Here is an 18,499-nt window from a genome sequence, read left to right as displayed (position 1 = left end):
CACACACACACACACACACACACCAATTAATCATAACTAGGTAAAAAGACAATTAAAACACGGGGGAAATACTTGTAACTCATATTGGTTTTAGAAAATATATTCAGAGTAAATATGGAACACATAGCTGAACAATAAAAAGACACTTAGCCAGATTAAAACACAGGCAAACAGGGCATGGTGCTGCACACATTTAATCCCAGCACTCGGAAGACAGAGTCAGGAGGATCTCTGTGAGTATGAGCCTGGGTATACATGGAGAGTGCCCGGACAGCCAGGGTTACATAGCAAGATCCTGTGTCAAAAATGAAAAGGAGAAGATAGAGGAAGAAGAAGAAGAAGAAGAAGAAGAAGAAGAAGAAGAAGAAGAAGAAGAAGAAGAAGAAGAAGAAGAAGAAGAAGAAGAAGAAGAAGAAGAAGAAGAAGAAGAAGAAGAAGAAGAAGAGGAGGAGGAGGAGGAGGAGGAGGAGGAGGAGGAGGAGGAGGTGGAGGAGGAGGAGGAGGAGGAGGAGGAGGAAGAGGAGGAGGAGGAGGAGGAGGAGGAAGAGGAGGAGGAGGAGGAGGAGGAGGAGGAGGAGAAAGAGGAGGTATAGAAAGAGAGAGGGAGGGAGGGAGGGAGGCAAATAGAATAGGCAGTTTTGCAATGAAGACGCACATGAAGATGCCCAACATCACAGAAATAGACTATTCCTGATCTATTAGGACAGCTGTCACTGAAAGACTAGGTAATAGCAAAAGCATGGAGAAACTAGAATGGTGTGTGTTTGGAAAATAGTTTGGTAAATTCTCAAAAGCTCTCAGCTATTAACCACACTACTTAGCAGTTTTACTTTTAGGTATATTCAATAAAACTGAAAACATGTATTACAGGAAAACCTCAGAGCAAATGTTCAAGACAGCATTACTCATAATGGGCAAAGAGTAAAAAGAATCCAATGTCTGTCGACTGGTGAGTGGATAGACAATGTATTATATCCATACAATGGGATATTGTTCAACAAGAAAAAGGAAAGAATCACTGATACATACCACAAAATGGATAAACCTTACAACTCTAAGCTTAGAAGAGAAGTCAGACATTAAAGATTGCATATTTTGCCATCTTGTGTGTGTGAAGTGTCTAAAAATGGAATATCTTTGGAAACAGAAAAAAAGGTTTGTTGTGTAAGGGATGAACATAAGTGTTGACTGACAGCAACAGGCAAAGGGGACCTCTTTGAGGTGATAGAAAGGTCTCTAAAACAGGAATTGAGCTGCTGCTGGTGACCTCCTTTTTCCATCAGCCAGGCCCTCTCGCCTACCTTCCCGGCCTGCAAAACATGAGCCTGTGGGGCCATTTTAGAGTCAAACCACAGCATTCCACCCCAGGGCTCCAAACCTCATGGCTACCTCATAATGGAAAATACATTCAGTCTAACTCTAAAAGTATTAACAGTCCCAGCATTGTTCAAAACATCCAAAGTCTCATCTCAGACTCAAGGAAGTCTCTTAGTCCCTGAAAGGGCTATGAGTCCTTGTACAGTCATATGCTTCAAATCTACACGAGCATAGAGTAAGCATGCCCATCCTAAAGGGCATGGGAGACTAGCAAGGAGAGGTCTCATCACACCACACTGGTTGCACAAATGAGCAGTGACACTCAGGTGTCATTACAAGCCTAGATGTCTAACTATTCATAAATAATGTATTCCCATGCATAGGCAGTGTTCACCTACTGCAGTTGAACAGTTCGTGAAACCTGAGTGTCACTGCTCATTTGTGCAACCAGGTTTTTGCCGTTGCTGTTTGTTTTGTAAGAAAAACTGAGGTATGGAGCTTCAAGTAACCTGGTCAGTCTCAAAGAAGCAGAAGTCAGTTCCAGGTCTGACTCACCCTAAAGACTGAGCCAGATCTGAAGCGCCTGCTGCTAGGCTAGAGAACCAACCAGGTACTGGCTAATACTGTTTTCCTAGCACAGGAAAAAAGAGTGGTTGCCTAGCAACAAAGCCCACAATTTCAAAACCTATTCCCTGGTCTCTGTAAAGCTGGTCCCAGGGTTTGAAGACCTTTGTTGCTGTCTTAGACGAGTTAAAGCAAGGTGCTTCAACACTTAGATCACACGGTCAACTTACCCTCTCTAGTCATGGCTTCCATTCGCCCCGGTCCAGTGCCAATGAAATGGATGTCTACAGCTAGTTCTGCCCTCAAGATGTCCCAGGAAGATAAACACAGTCCTTGGGACCCATGCCCAGGTGGTTAGTAGGCATTATACAGAGCCTCAATATTGTAGGTTGTTGTTGGTTTTTAACAAAACATGGGAAGTCACCGACCTCGAAGATAAGTGTTCTTGGACCTGAATTCTGCCTCAGCAGAGTGTGTGCTTGTCCCATCGCTGTGACAAAATACCATAAAGAAACAACTGGAGAGAGAAAAGATGTGTTGGACTCAGGGAGGGCATGGGAAAAGCTGTGCAGACATGCTGTGGCAGGCCTGGAAAGCCAGCCATAGCCTGGCAGGGTTTTCTTTCTTCCTTGTTTATTCCCAGACCATGGGATGACATCACCCACATTCAAGGTGCACCATTCCCTCCCCATTAAACCACCCTGGAAATGTGCCTCAGCGGTGTGCCTCAGTCTCCCCGGTGACTCTAAATCTAGTCAAATTGACAGTGATGACTAACTGCCTCCTAGGTTGTACCATCTTAAGTTAACCTCTCCAAGTCTCCATTTCCTTATCTAGAAAGGGGACATCCAAAATACATATCTTAGAATTTTTCATTATAGCATGCTTCAAAAACTCACCAAATAAACAAGAGCTTATATTACCCCCGCCATGTATATGTGTGTATGAGAAAGAAAGAGAGAGAGAGTTGCCCACATGCATGTTTTCCTAAAAAAAAATCTAAGATGATAGTCTTGCTAATTGTGCCGACTGACTGAATTTCTCTCAGTATCAGGGCAGCCTCAAACATGCTCCTGAATTGGATAAAATAAACAGCACATAGGAAAGAAAAGAACCCACTTCCAGTTGTAACCATTGAGAGAGACGTTAACATTTGGACATGAACTCTTTTAACTCACTAACGTATTCAAGCTCAGGCCTTCAAAGATGATCCTAAGAATAAGTGGGCGAGAAGTTGCAAGAAGAAACACGAAACAAAGACGCCACCTTGTGGCAGCCTCGGGTCCCATGCAGAAAGCAGTCCTCCCTCCTGCAGTTAGGTGGCCCTGACCAGGCAAAGCCCTGCAGCACAGCAGTCCACCGTGACCCTCTTACGTATGAAATTCTACTGCTCTTATCAGGTATTGTTTACTTATGAAAATGTCATACTAGAAAGGCAGTGAGAAATAAAATAAATACATTTTGATATATTCATACAATGGGCTATCATAGAACCATTAAAGGTTATTTTCAAATCACTTTACCAATACAAAATGTTCTTTAAAACAATTAAACAAGGCATTATGATTTCTATGAATAATTTTAAAAAGATATATTCACATATTGACAGAAAAAAACCTAAGAAGCTCAGGGGTAGGCTGCTTGCCTGACACACACAAGGATGGGTCTAATGCCAAGCACTACAAAAGAGAAGGAAAAGAAGGAAGTGAGGAGAAGTAGGGGAGGGAGGGAAATGTGAGCCTCTCTAATAGTACTGTTTTCTTGTCTATACACTTCTATACTTTTTAAGTTTGCTGTAATAAGTGTGCATTGCTTTAGAAAAACGAAAAGCAATAAATATGAGCTTTTTGTGAAGCAAACAATGAAGACAGAGTTTTCCTGTCTTGAATGCCTGCTCCCAAATAACCGGCAGCCGATTCCCAAATAACTGACTCAGAGACTTAAGATTACTTAGAAATAGCTGAGCGTTGGTGGCACACACCTTTAGTTCCAGCACTCGGGAGGTAGAGGCAGGTGGATCTCTGTGAGTTTGAGCCAGCCTGGTCTACTAGAGCTAGTTCCAGGACAGCTAGGGCTATACAGAGAAACCCTGTCTCAAAACAAACAAACAAAAATATTACTTATGAATGCTCAGGCTTGTTACTACCTACAATTTACATTTCAATTAACCCATATTTCTTATCTATGCTTTGCCACATGGTTCATGGCTTGCTACCTCATCTTCTACAGGTCCTGCTTTCTTGGTCCCCTGACTCTTCCCTTCTTCCCATCATCATTCTCCTAGTTTGGTTGTTCCATCTATAATTTTTGCCAGGATACCTGCCAGTCAGCTCTTTGTTAAACCAATCCACGTGACAAATCTTCTCAGTGTACAAAAGGGCTATCCCACAGCAAAACGATTTCAATGGCTTTAAAAAAAAAAAAAAGAACAGTAGCTATAAAATGACAACAAAGGATCAGTGCTGGAGATCAGGGATGGAACCATATCAGAGAGGCCAAAGAAACGCAGACTGGCCCCCATTGTGATGGTAACAGCACTGGCACTCAAAGCTGCAGACAGCAGGGAGGAAAGAGCAGCAGCAGGATGAGGGAAGCCGACAGCCATGCTCGCATCCCCCGCAGACATTCTCAGATGCAGACAACTGCTGCATGGACGGTTTTCTTCTGTATGTGGCTGTCATTAAAAAGCCAGCTCCGCTGAATGGATGCCTCTTTGGTGAATGCCTGAATGATAGACTCGTTTCCCTCATTGGAGTGTGTCAAGGTCTTACATTCACTGGGAAATCACTCAACTCATCTGAGCTTTTGTCTTTTTTTTTTTTTTTTTTTGAGACAGGGTTCCTCTGGGTAGCTTTGGAGCCTGTTCCGAAGTCCACTCTGCAGACCAGGCTGGCCTTGAGCTCACAGAGATCCACCTGCCTCTGCCTCCCGAGTACCGGGATTAAAGGCATGCATCACCACCACCCAGATTCCTTTGAACTTTTCTCTAAATGTGACAAGAGACTTGCAGCTGGCTTCCACAGTCACCACCTTTACATGAAACACTGTCCCTTGAAAGTAACCCCATCCAAAATGCAAACCAAAATTGCACTGAGATTCTATGTCACACCTCTCTGAATGGTTATTATTACAATAACTAAAGCTGGGAAGCATGGTAGAAAGAGAACCCCTGTACATTAGTAGTGGGAATATTAGGTGATGTGGCCATTGTAGAACTCAGGATGGTGGTTCCTCAGTAATTTCTAATATAGAATTACCATATGATCCCAGCTATGCTTTTCCTATCAATATATCCAAAGAAATCTAAATTATCATACTATAGAAACATTTATTCATCAAAGTTTACTACAGTCAAGTTACAGGACCAACCTAGATGTTCACCAATAGGTATATGGTGAAGAAAATGGGTGTCATCCCTATGTACAGTTTTATTCAGCCATAAAGAATGAAGTCATGACATTTTCAGGAAAATGTATGAAACTAGAGATCATTATGCTATGTGAAATAAGTCAGTTGCAGAATCATAATAAATATTGCACATTCTCTATCATATTTAGAATTCGTGGTGGGGGGATAGATGTAGTCGGACTTTTCTGTCCCGCCAACCAGTCCCAAATAACCACACAGAGACTTAGTATTAATTACAAATGCTCTTATAACTTAGGATAACTAGCTCTTGTAATTTAAGATAACTAGCTCTTGTAACTTAGGATAACAGGCTCTTATAACTTAGGATAACTGGCTCTTGGAGCTTACACCAACCCATTTCTATTAACCGCCCTGAGGTCTGTCTACCTCATCCATGCACTTCCCATGTTGCTTCTTTCACATCTGGCTCGAGACTCCTCTGACTGCGCCCTCCTTCTTCCCAGCATTCTCTCTGCCCCTCTCTGCCTAGCTATCAGTCAATCAACTTCTTATTAGCCATGAGAGCAACACATTTTCACAGTGTACAGGGTTACTCCACAGCAGGGAGGGAAGGAGAGGGAGAGGGAGGAAAGGAAGATAGGAGGAGGGAGGGAGGGAGGGAGGAGAGGGGGAGGGAGGGAAGGAGGAGAGAGGGAGAGGAAACAGGAGAGAGGCAAACAAGAAAGGACAGAGGAATATAAGTGATGTGGACGAGGAAGGAACGGCTGTTGGGAGAGGGAAGGGGGAAGACAGTGGTACATGAATAAGAACAAAGGATGTGATTTATTGACACCCATTTCTTTGTTATCACATGAAAATTAACAAAAAGAAAATAAAGTAGCCTTACTCAAGGTCATAGTCACAAGCCTCCTTCATAAATGATTAAGTGACAGATGCTTACACAAGCTGTTTTTCAAAGTGTTACTTCACTTAATTCATTAGAATTCTGAGAGTAAAACCCCCAATAGTCACACGGGAAAAAAAAGTGAAATATAGCCTGTTCAAATCTGAACATGGTTGTTTTTGTGTTGTGTGTGTATATGTATATATGTATGTATGTTTGATTGTGTGTGTGTGTGTGTGTGTGTGTGTGTGTGTGTGTGTGTGTGTGGTGGTTTTGTTTTTGTTTTTTGATGTTTGAGACAGGGTTCCTCTGTGTAAGAGCCCTAGCTGTCCTGGAACTCAATTTGTAGACCTGGCTTGCCGCAAACTCATGGAGATCCGCCTGCCTCTGTCTCCCAAGTGCTGGGATTAAAGGTGTGAGTCATCACACCTCATCCTTGAACATGTTTTGTATTGCAGGATCTAGATTTGAATTCAGCAAAGTCCTTGAACAGTACTGCATGTGCATGACTCTTAGACTCTAAAGGCAAAGTCTTTGAACACTCCTCTGAGTGTACATGGCTCTTAGACTCAAAGGAACCCTGAAGATCCTGACACTGAGTCTATGTGTATCTGAGGATACCAAGACCCACCACGATTGACCCAGGCAACTGACAAGAAACCACAAGCTTCACTTAAAGGGCAGTAAGAGCCATTGTCCAGTCACTAAGCCAGTGTGGTTCCTGGTTCCGGGGAGTGCACTGAGGTTTCTGTTCCCACCATGCACCACTTCCCCTTCTCTGGTAAGCAGAAACTTGAAGTCCACCCTGTTATTCAGTGGCCAAATTACATATTCCGAATTGTACTTGGTGAACCTTTGAACTTCTGGGGAAAGTGAATGTCCACACAATCGCGTTTCCACCCCTGCGGGGAGCAGAGGTAGGAAGCAGAGACACCTCGTGTAGGATGAACCCAAGATCATGAGATAAAGTCCAGACACTGGAAGCTCGCACTTCGAGGTCATGTGGAAACTCCTGATCACCTTTTCTCTGTAGCCACTGTATCTACGGGGCAAAGCTTCACAGAGCTGGGGAAGTCAGCAAGGAATAGAGTGACCAGAATTCAAGCCAAAGGGTCTGAGACCAAAAGCAGAAAGGTGGAGGCAAGTGTGAGCATCCCTGAAGGGAGTAGACTTGACGCTGTCCGCTGTTGGACTCTCCATCAGTGTCTAAAGGCCGCGCCTCTGCTGGCGTCTCAGCCCATTGGTGGGAGTGACTGTGTCTATAGAACACGCAAAGACCAGAAAGAATTCACCAACACATTTTTTCCATTTGACTCGCGCTAACTCCACCTCCCACCCAGCTATGGCTAAAACATTTCTCCTGGAACTTTTCACTTTTCCTTCCCTTCTTTTTTAAAATGTCTACATAGGCGAAAAAAAATCAGGTATCATTCATTATGAAATATGATTATCCTCTTAATACCTAAGGCAAGGAAAAACAAAACACTCTAAGTCACAATTAGTCACATGCTTTACGTAAGAGGGTTCCTGACTGTCATTCAATGGAATCACCTTTTAACCAATGAAACCGCAACAGACCCCAGAAGGCTGCTGGACTGGCGGCTATGGCCTACAGTGTCAGTTCTAATTCCAAATGTCTACATGCCTCTATCGTCCACCTTCCATTAGGACCACTTATAAGAATGCCCCTAATTCCATTGCACTTAACTCATTCATAAGCAAAGCAAAGACCTTAGCAGTGTTAACACTTTGAAAAAGGAAAGCAGATAACAAAAATTAAAAATAATTAAATAAATGAGCATTTTAGAGCGTGGTTAAAGAAAGGGTACAACACAGTGTAATCAAGATTTCAATTTTAAACAGAGGGCTCAAGGAGGGTTTCACTGTAAGACTACATTTTCATAAGAATCAGAAGAAAATAAATTGGTCAAGACTTCTCTAGACAGAAGAAATAGCTTGTGCAAAGTGTTGTGTCCTAAGCAATTGAACCATTTTTAGAGGATGGCTTAGCAAAGTTTTTAAAGACATCGCTTTGATGGTCTGAATAAATACCCGAAACTGTGAGTTTGATGGCAGACTATCCCACAGCCTCCCATAACCGTGGAACATGGGTGGTTAGGGTAGGGACCCCTAGAATCAGCTTTGGCTAAGTGGAATAACTGAAAGCAGAGTAGAGACACAGCCGGCTGAACCAGCATGTAGCCAGTCAGGTGGGAGGCTTAGGTACAAATTGTCCCAGTTCACAGAATCCTCATATGTCACTCTGGGTGACATTGAGGGCAGAGTAATTGCTATTCACCTCTCTGTTGTTTGATACATTTAGGATGTGGGTGTAGACTCTAAGACCCTCCACAGGGCAAGGGAATCCATGTTCCTGTCATGTGAGACACAGGGAGTAATTTATCTTCCCTACAGATAAGGAGGGGGCTTGTTTTCTTGGTCATGCCTGCAGAGCCAGGGCTGATCAGGCCTATACAGACAGAGATGGTCAGGTCTACATGGACAGAGATGGTCAGGTCTATATGGACAGAGATGGTCAGGTCTACATGGACAGAGATGGTCAGGTCTACACAGACAGAGATGGCCAGGTCTACACAGACAGAGATGGTCAGGTCTATATGGACAGAGATGGTCAGGTCTACACAGACAGAGATGGTCAGGTCTACACAGACAGAGATGGTCAGGTCTATATGGACAGAGATGGTCAGGTCTACATGGACAGAGATGGTCAGGTCTATATGGACAGAGATGGTCAGGTCTACATGGACAGAGATGGCCAGGTCTACACAGACAGAGATGGTCAGGTCTACACAGACAGAGACAGGAACAGCAGACCTTGGCAGGTGTTACTTTTCCATGCTTCCTTATCCTGAAATGAGGCTGGTGTGCAGCTTACCCTGGTGGGATTGTGCTTCGTTCAAGGGAACACCCTGCCATGTAGGTGTATTATTTAGCCCATTTTACTCAAGTATTTCTTTTTCATACCAGTTTTATATACCTTATTTTTTGTTTTAAGTTTACTTTAAACTTGTTTTGAGTTATTTGCTTCAAGCTTGACTTTGACAATGTATACAGAAGATTAAATAATTAGAGACATAAATTGGTCTCTCCTTCCAAGCTTGTCTCTGTAAATGAATTGTATTTGATTTAGTATGGCTACATAGTTTTCAGTACATTAAAAAGTTTCATCATTTATAAGGTGATTAATCATTAACTTGTGTGTCTTAATTATCTTTAATAGCTTACATTAAGTAGTTTTTGTAAGATTAGGATTTCATAATTTTTTTCTTGAGCCAGGCACGGTGGTGCACACCTTTAATGTCAGCACTTGGAAGGCAGAGGCAGGCAGATCTCTGTGAGTTTGAGTCAAGCCTGATCTACAGAGCAACTTCTAGGACTTTAAATTGAAACTCTTTTAGTATCAAAATAAACTTTAAACCAAAGATATAGTTCATGGAAAGACTACAAATCTTATTTTTATCTTTTTATAGCATACTTTTATAAAATATTACAGTTTTATGCATTATCTAATTTTTAAATAGTTAAAACTTAACAAAGTTAAAGATGTAAGTGATTAGACATACATCTGTAAATCAGATTTTGTTAACATGAATGAAGCATTATAACTTCAGGAATTTATGCATGCTATGTGGTAGAAAATTAAGATTGCCTATAAATGAATTTTTAACTATTAACTTTTTTGTTGTAAGTTTTAGGTTAACAAGAACCAAGAAGGTGGGGGGGGAGTATTTAGAGGTAGACACCCATAATTATATGTAGACATTTTAACATCTCTCTTGATTAAAAAATACTTAATACCATGAGACATACCAGTAATAGACATTATTTGTTGTAAGAAATTTTTCTAAAGGGGAGTGTTAGGCAATATTTGGTGCCTTTACTCATATCATAGCAGATTTTTGCTGCTGTACAGGTGACTTAGGACCTAATTGCATACGAGGAGTGACTGATACTTGGGTGACGGTCCAGTGACATTGACCTTGGTTTGAAGGGTATTATCATTTAGCAAATCCATCTGTAATTAAGGAGATACAACTGGAGTTCTGGCGATGGCAATTGTTTAGCTCAGAAGGCATTATGCAACAACTCTTTAATAAGGAGGGTTGAATCCAAATTACACACCCGGGGTGACACAACAAATTAATACCACCTGTGTACTGTGCTCATACTGGAAAACCATTAGGCCTTGTAAGTTTCTAGGTAAACCTTATAGAAAAATAAGACAGCATTTATAACTTATGTAGCATGTAGAGGTTGGTTTTTTTATATTATAATCACCATTAAATTTATGTTTACATTATCTAACAGAATTTAGCTGAGGACACAGGGTCCTTTTTACCCTTTCCATGTATTAGCATCCTGTTGGTGGTTTTATTATAGACACTTTCATACCAGGAGATAAATAGTAATTATAGACACCTTCATACCAGGAGATAAACAGTAGTCTCTATTGGAAATAGTCTACCTTTTAGCTGGTTTTAAGCACATAGTGTCTTTTTCTTGGACTTTCCAATGAATTAAAACAAATTTTCAATATTATCCATACCCAAAAGACATTTGAATCTCTGTAAGTGTTAGCCATTTTGTGGGTGTCAGCGGACGGGGATAGACAACCTAAGAATCCTAAGAAGCAACTGAAAAGTCCAAATAGAAGCAAGAGTCAGGCAGGACTTAGTGGGGCAGAAACATAGGCAGACCAAAGGCCTAGGGTAAAGAAGTCCTCAAAACAAAACAAAAAAACAACCACAAAAAGCTACCCTATCTCAGGGGAAGCAGGTTTGGAGACCTAGTAGAAACAGCAGGCACTAAGCTTGAGGCATGTAAGTAATGGCAAGTAGTCCAGTGTAGTTAACGAAGAATGAACAACAAGAAATAAAGCCAGAGCACGAAAAGAGACAGATCCCAAAGGGTCGTGGAGGTCACTATAAGGACACCGGCATTTACTCTGAGTTTATATGAACCTGGAGGCAGTTGGAAGAGCCTCTGCTGTCCTGTAAACATGTGGTACTGTTCCAAGACTTGAAGCCAGGAGAGTTCGATCAGATTATACACCCATGGGACACCATCAAAGCACAGAACGACAGAATGCTTCAGCATGCTCCTGTGACAAAATATAAGGGTGTCCCCAGTACTGAGGAGCTCAGCCACATGTCAAAGATGGGGCACTCAACTCAGTGAAGGGACCTACAAATCACAATCTAGAGCATCCTCCAATTTGAGAGGAGAAGCCTATTGCCCCTAGACAGATCTGTCCGACATCCTGAGAGCAGTTACTCTAACCGGGTAGCAAGTGTAAGAATCAAGAACACAGAAATTGCTTCAAAGTTTCAACTCTACAATCGGACTTGTGACCTGGAATTTTAACATTACCTAATTTAATCTCTCGATTAAAAGTGTTTTTTAACTGGGCAGGATACCCTATGCTTGTAACCCTGGAACCTTGGAAGCTAAAGCAGGAGGACTCTGCTGCAGGCCTACATAGTGGGTTACATAGTGAAGTCCTGGGTTTTTGGTTTTTTGAGTCAGTAGTATTTTTTTAATATGTATGGATGTCTTGCCTGTATGTATGTCTGTGTACCGCACACATTCTTGGTGCCCACAGAGGCCAGAAGAGAGCATAAGGTTCCCTAGAACTGGAGTTATAGACTGTTGTGGGCCACCATGTGGGTGCTAGGAACCAAACTCCAGTCCCCTGGAAGAGCAGCAAATACTCTTACTCCCTACAGTATCAAGACCCTGCATTTGAAAGGTGTTTTTAATAAGGCCTGTGATGCTTCCCTTTCAACTCCAAACAGAGCTTTCTGGAAAAGGGCAGAGGGGACGTGAAAGGGGGTGGTGAAGTCAGAGAAAACCCACTTCTGCTTCCATCCCACTCACAGGAAGGAGAATGGCCCAGAAGCAGCAGGCGGACAGCGTGGTCCCCGCCCCGGGAGTTTCCTAGCTGTAGGATGGAGTCATGAGGATGAGTCAGTAAACCTCCACTTGAGGTTTGACAGATGCCTCCACAGAGTTTCTTAGACTCAGGTCTTTGCTACCAGAGGAAATCGCCTGAACCCAAAGGCCTTGCGGATACCCGGGAGCCAAAAGGAGGTCAATTCCCCTTGAAGAAGAGCTGAGGGCAGGTTTCTTGCTCAAAGCCTGGAGTTGCTTTGACAACCCCATCCACCTCCTCCCTCCTCTGTGAACTTTTGACCTTTTGCTCCTGCCCAAGTGTGTGTGTCTCATCCAGAAACTTCTCCAGGGCTGAGCAGTACTCAGAACTGTGTTCTTCTTCACACATTGTCATTTGGTTTGTTTGTTTGTTTGTTTGTTTTTAGACAGCATCTTATGTAGCCCAGGCTAGCCACAAACTCAGTATGTAGCTAAGAATAGCTTTGAACCCCTGTTCCTCCTGTTCCTCACTTCCCAAGTTCAAGGCTTACAGGTGTGCACTGCCACGCCCAATCCCAGACTATTCTTCACACGGATGTCTTTCATCATTCTTAACCGGCCATCCTCCTGAGAGAGTGAGGTGAGAAGAGGCCAGAGAAGGACGCAGGAATCCTCCTCTACTGAACCTTGCAGCCACCACTGTTAAGGCAAATATGTCTCTGCTGGAGGACTCCCACACTCAACTGGGAACTGAAGGCTGGATCCAAAGCCTGGATCTTGGAGCCAGCAGGTCAGGCAAGCTCAGTGCTGGGTAGCCTTGCTCTGCGGCTGCATCTGTTGCCTGGTACCTCATTTCGACCAAGTTGCTGGATTTGACCCCAGTTGTCAGATCCTTCAAGTTTGGTCTATCTAGCCAGAAGCCAAAACCTTGTGTCTTTTTATTTCTAATAGTGGTGGGGTGCCTCTCTGAAGCCCCAAAGTGAGGTGGTTTGATGTAAAATGGAGATGAAAGATGCAATGTAAAGGATCTGGCCTGGGTTCGTTCTCCACATCTGATGCATGGTCCCAGCCATCATATTATCAAATTTACTTGAATTTTCATGGCTCACTCATAGCACAGGACAAGCCTCTGTTGAGTAGTAGCTGGAGCTGGGGTGGGTAATTGCCCAAGGCAGCTAGTAGACCAAAATAGCAGAGAACCCAACATCTTATAACAGAATATCAAAGGCCTAGACTAAGGATTGATGGGCAATGCCTTCTGTGTGTATGTTTGTCTTATTGGTTGATAAAACACTGATTGGCCAGGCAGGATGACAGGTAGGACTAGGAGACAAGAAGGATTCTGGGAAGTATAGGCAGAGAGGAGTCATCATGTGATCCCAGGAAGTGATGTAGCTGGGAAGAAAATGCCAGTAGCTAACCATAGAGGTCTGGAGGTCTGTACAGACAGGCAGGAAGTGATGTAGCTGGGCAGAATCAGAATATAAGCAGAGACAAACAGGAAATCAGTCTCTTCTCTTCAGAGACGCTGAACAATAGAGATGTAAGACACCAGAGGAGTAAGGGTCCCTTTGGTAAGATAAGACCACGTGGAAATACATAGATTAGTAGCTAATGATTAAGAATAAGAAACCTTAGCTAATGGCCAACAGCTTTATACTAATATAGCGTCCGTGTGTTTCTTTGGGGCAGAGAAGGGCGGTGGGACTAAGCCAGGCCAAGAAACTTTCACATTACAAAGTATTGTGAATTTCTCACCAAGAGTTCAAAACCAAGAAAAAAATTGCTACATTTTCTATGAGGTGACTTCTGATAATAGGCTGGGCCATTTAAAAAAGCCCCAAAGGCAACAACTTGGAAGATGGATGAACATGTGAATATTTGTTCAATCACCAAATATTTATTAACCATATGCTATATAGTAATATTTTTATACGTCACAGGGGATATAAGAATGACCTTCTCCAGGGCTGGAGAGGTTAGGCTCAACCATCAAAAATATAAAAATGACCTTGACCTCCTTGCTCTTCTAATGTGGATGACTCTTTGGAAAGATTTCCCCAAAAGTGATGACAATTTGAAATAAATGTAAGAAAGGAAATGAACTAAATGTCAAATGATAAGCATGCACGTGTGTGTGTGTGTATGTGTGTGTGTGTGTGTGTGTGTGTGTGTGTGTGTGTGTATGGACATATTAAGGAAGAGTTCTGTGAAAAGGCAAAGAAACTGAGTTGGGAGTAAAGGGAGAATTGTGTACATAGGAAAACAATGTCCATAAACCTCTTTGCATCAGGTAAGAGCTGAACAAGTTCAAGAACAGCAAAAAAGTATGTGGAGCTATCATGGACAGAGGATGGGAGAAAGTGATTTTTGAGTGAACTCATATTACAAAATCCCCATTAATTTTTAGTGCAGTTTAACGGCACCAGGAACGTCAAGCAAAATAGTGATGATGCCCCATGGCATTCGCGACTCTAAACTATTTCTCTGATTTTCATGGAGTGCAGATGAAGGAGGGCAGAGCTCACAAGTCCAACTGGGAGGCTGCTCTTGCTGCAGGTGACAGATGAGAAACAAGAAAACAAGATCAAGGGCTGATCAAAAGCAAGACATGCAAAGATGATTGACACTAATTAGACCTGAGATTAGCTTGCCTTGCCTGTGTCACTTACAAGTGGATCATCCAAGCTGAAGGTATAGGATTGGGAAAGACACATTTCCTCACATGTAAAATTCATCCAACAAGTATTTAATAAGTATCTATTATGCGCCAAGTGCTGGGCTGCTCACCAAGGCTTTAGAAGGCAATTAAACAAAGTCCCTGCTCTTCTTGTGAGCTCACATTCTAGAGGAGAAAGAAATACTGTACAAACAAGCAAGAGATAACATCCGTAATTATTATTAAAAAAAAAAGAAGGGATACACTTGGCATGAGAAACCTCCATTTCAATTGTTGATTGGGGTAGTTCAAGTGACACCAAAAACAATCTAGGCTATTGCTGCTACCCTTAGTTGCCTCTCAGAGGTTAAAGACAAGGCCCTATTGTTGAAAAAACAATGCACTTCAGACATAGGACTCAGAAGATTCAAGCTGGATTTATCCTGAAAACCTCCTTTCTGTGTTTTAGCTTTCATAGACGAGAACATACTGTGTAAGCTGCCAAGGCAGGGAGGCAATAGTCCTATCCAGCTGCAGCATAAAAGCACAACACTGAATCACAACAATGACCAACATAGCAAGTTATCCCCAAGAGTGTAATAGTGGCACTCAAAGCTTGGTGGTAACCAACAGGTATGTAAGCAGACTTAAAGCCCACTCAACAGTAGGGAAATCCCCCCAGATATTAGAAAGTTTGCCAACTCCATGGAATTTGTTGGGGTGCTAGACCTTAGAGAAGGATCTACTACTACCACTTTAGTGGGACAGCATTATTCCTAACTGCATTCTAAAATTTAACCTTACACCCACAGGTAAGCATAATTCACTCCCCATCAAAGAAGTTACTTTTTACAGCAAACAGAGATCACTACAGAAGACCACAACTTGTCATAATGCAAAATCAATGACCTGTAGAGACACCTACAGCACACTCCTGAACCTTAGGCTCTACCCCCTCACAGAATATGGGGGTGGTGTGGTAGAATATTTATAAGAACTAGAAGACCAGCAAGTCTGCTGTAAGATCTTGTCTCCTAGAAATGACAAGGAAGACACACCCATGACACCTCATGGCAGCTTAAATGATATCTAAACAATGACGCAGGCATGCTAACAAAGAGAGAACCTCACAGGCTCCCACCCCTAGACAATGAACTACACAACTACCAGTGACTGCTGATGGAGCAAGAGTGAGCCTCTCCCAGGGATGAGTCCCCTAACTGGTTATCCAGTACAAAGTGGTCAGCCCTGAAATTACAGACACAAGCAACAAAAATGGACTCAGCAGGTTATAAGCATATGTTTATACATACATATATATATATATACCATGACATATGTAGTTATTACATATACAGAGTAATCATTACATATATGTAATCAAAGAAAAGGTGTTCATCAACTTGAAAGAGAGTAAAGGAGGACATGGGGAAGATTGGAGGGAGAAAGGAGGAAGTGATGTCCTTGTATTTTAGTTTTAAAAAGAAGGAACTGACTAACAGGTCTGGGTTCCCAAGAAACCAGAGTCAAGAAAAAACCTTATGGCTAATGTTTTGTAGGAGTAGGGACAATTCCAGGGAAGTAAAAATGAAGGGAGTGGGAAGTAGGGTAGGGAAGAAAGAAAGGCAAATTCAAGGAATGTTGCCAAGGTGACCAATTTGCATCAGATGGGAACTGGCTCTCCCTGGCTGTCTCTTTTTAGACACTGCTTCTCAGAGTGGACCATTCGAGAGGACAGTAGCTAAGCCTCGGTCTCTTCCTGTATCTCATCTATTTCAGTGCTTTACACAAGGCCTGTGTTTCTGAGTTGTGTCACCTGGACCCTCTGGGCAGTCACTTGAGAAACCAGATTCTTGTTGAGTCCCGCTGGGTCAGACTTGGAGCACGCTGTACCGCTGAGATTGTGAAGACTGTGAAATGGAAACACTGAAAACAAAGCTCATGGTGTTTATAATTTCTAAGGCCAGTTTTGAGTTCCATCTACATTAGATTCAATCCTTGACTAACAAGCTCAATTCTGCTGTGCCCGTTCAGTGGTCTGACAATGAGCTTGGTGGAGACGTGTGGCCCAGCTCACCTTCTGCATTGGGCTGGTAACATGTATGGGCATCTGAGGAGCAGTAGATGCTTTTGCGGTTTGAGCAGAACTTCTTCTGGACTGAAACACTCGTAGACAACGTCAACAAACCTTTCCCTCCTGAGCTGACCTCGATCTTCAGCTTTCCAGTCTTCCTGGACTCAATGGTGCCTGGACCAGATCTCCTCCATTACTGTTGGTTAGCTATGGCAGGGAAGTTCACCTTTCTGGGTACATCCTAAGTTTTTCTTGTTTTTTGCCATGGTGTGATTTCTCCAACTTCTGTTGAATTGAAATGTTAATAAGTTTGACCTTCTTCCCTTAGATCAGTGGTTTTCAACCTTCCTAATGTTGTGACCCTTTAATACAGTTCCTTACGTCATGGTGATCTCCAACCATAAAATTATTTTTTGTTTATACTTCATAACTATAATTTTCTAGTATTATGAATTATAATGTAAAGTTTTTAGAGACAGAGATTTGTCACTGGGATTGGTTAGGAACCTTAGAGGAAGCTTTACAAGTTCTTTCAAGAGAGATGAGAAAGAAATATTTATCTTGAAGAAATGAGAGTTCCATTGATGCAACTCTGTTTTCCTTTGACAAACTTTCATTTCACAGCAGGAACCTGAATGATGGATACAGGCAACTGAATTTAGGAATCTCCAATCCATATTTACAATGTTTGAGCCAGGATGCCTTACAACTCCTATAGTGTTCTTCTAATACTCTGACCTCATATTTTGTAAGCTTTGATGGAATATCAAGTATGTTCTCATTCTAAAAGATCATTATAACCCCGCATGGTTTGGACAATAAGAGAAGGACAAGATTGTACCCCATACCTTAGAATCTGAAATAACTCGCCCGACTTTCTTGCTCTGATGAACGTTTTTGCTGTAGTTTATAAAGCATCATCTCACCAGATCTTTGAAAAACCATATCTTGTCCCACCTTCATCGTTGCAGATGTAGGGATGACCCTAAGTTCAACCAGTGTGTTTCATCCCCCATTCTGGATCGCCAAAGGCCCAGGTCCTCATTTGAATCTGGAGTAATCAAGTCTAAGACCTTGGAGGATGTTGCTCAGAGGCCAGGCTTTCCTCTCATTAAAACTGAAGTTATGGGAACCTGGGCTACCAGCTAGCATCTGTCTTGCCTATAGGAAGAGCTCAGAATACACTCAGCAAAGGGCAGAGTGGGTAGATAAGAAAAAGGGTTGACTTCTGTTGCCTGCCTGCAGCTTCCTATTTGGGTCAGATGAACCAGAACTGGTTTGGTTTTCTGGTGGTAGTGGTGATCACTGGTTGGCTGGTTGGTTTTATTTTTTAAGGGGATTATTTTGTTTTTGTTTTGTCACTTGGAACCCAAAGAAACTTGAATGTTTCATCTCCAAATGTTTATACTTGAACCTTTTAATTTGGGATATTGAAAACTAGTCAACATTTCTCATTGGTGATTTGATTTCATGGGCATAGAGGTATAAAAATTCTGTGTTGTATAAATTGTCCTTAAGTCAAGAACCCTCATGTTCCAACACACACACACACACACACACACACACACACACACACACACACACACTTCCCTAGGCAAATGGTTCTATCTCACAATGAAAAGCAATGAGCTGGAAATTTTTTCTAATGCCTTTTATAACCAACCTGAAAGTAGCTATGTCACATATTGGTAATTAAAGTCCTTAGAATCCAACCTTAGCATCAACAGAGAATAATCTAATT

This window comes from Mesocricetus auratus, unplaced genomic scaffold (assembly GCF_017639785.1).
Source record: "Mesocricetus auratus isolate SY011 unplaced genomic scaffold, BCM_Maur_2.0 Super-Scaffold_100024, whole genome shotgun sequence".
In the NCBI taxonomy this organism is placed as follows: Eukaryota; Metazoa; Chordata; class Mammalia; order Rodentia; family Cricetidae; genus Mesocricetus; species Mesocricetus auratus.
Note: the sequence above shows the minus strand (reverse complement) of the source record.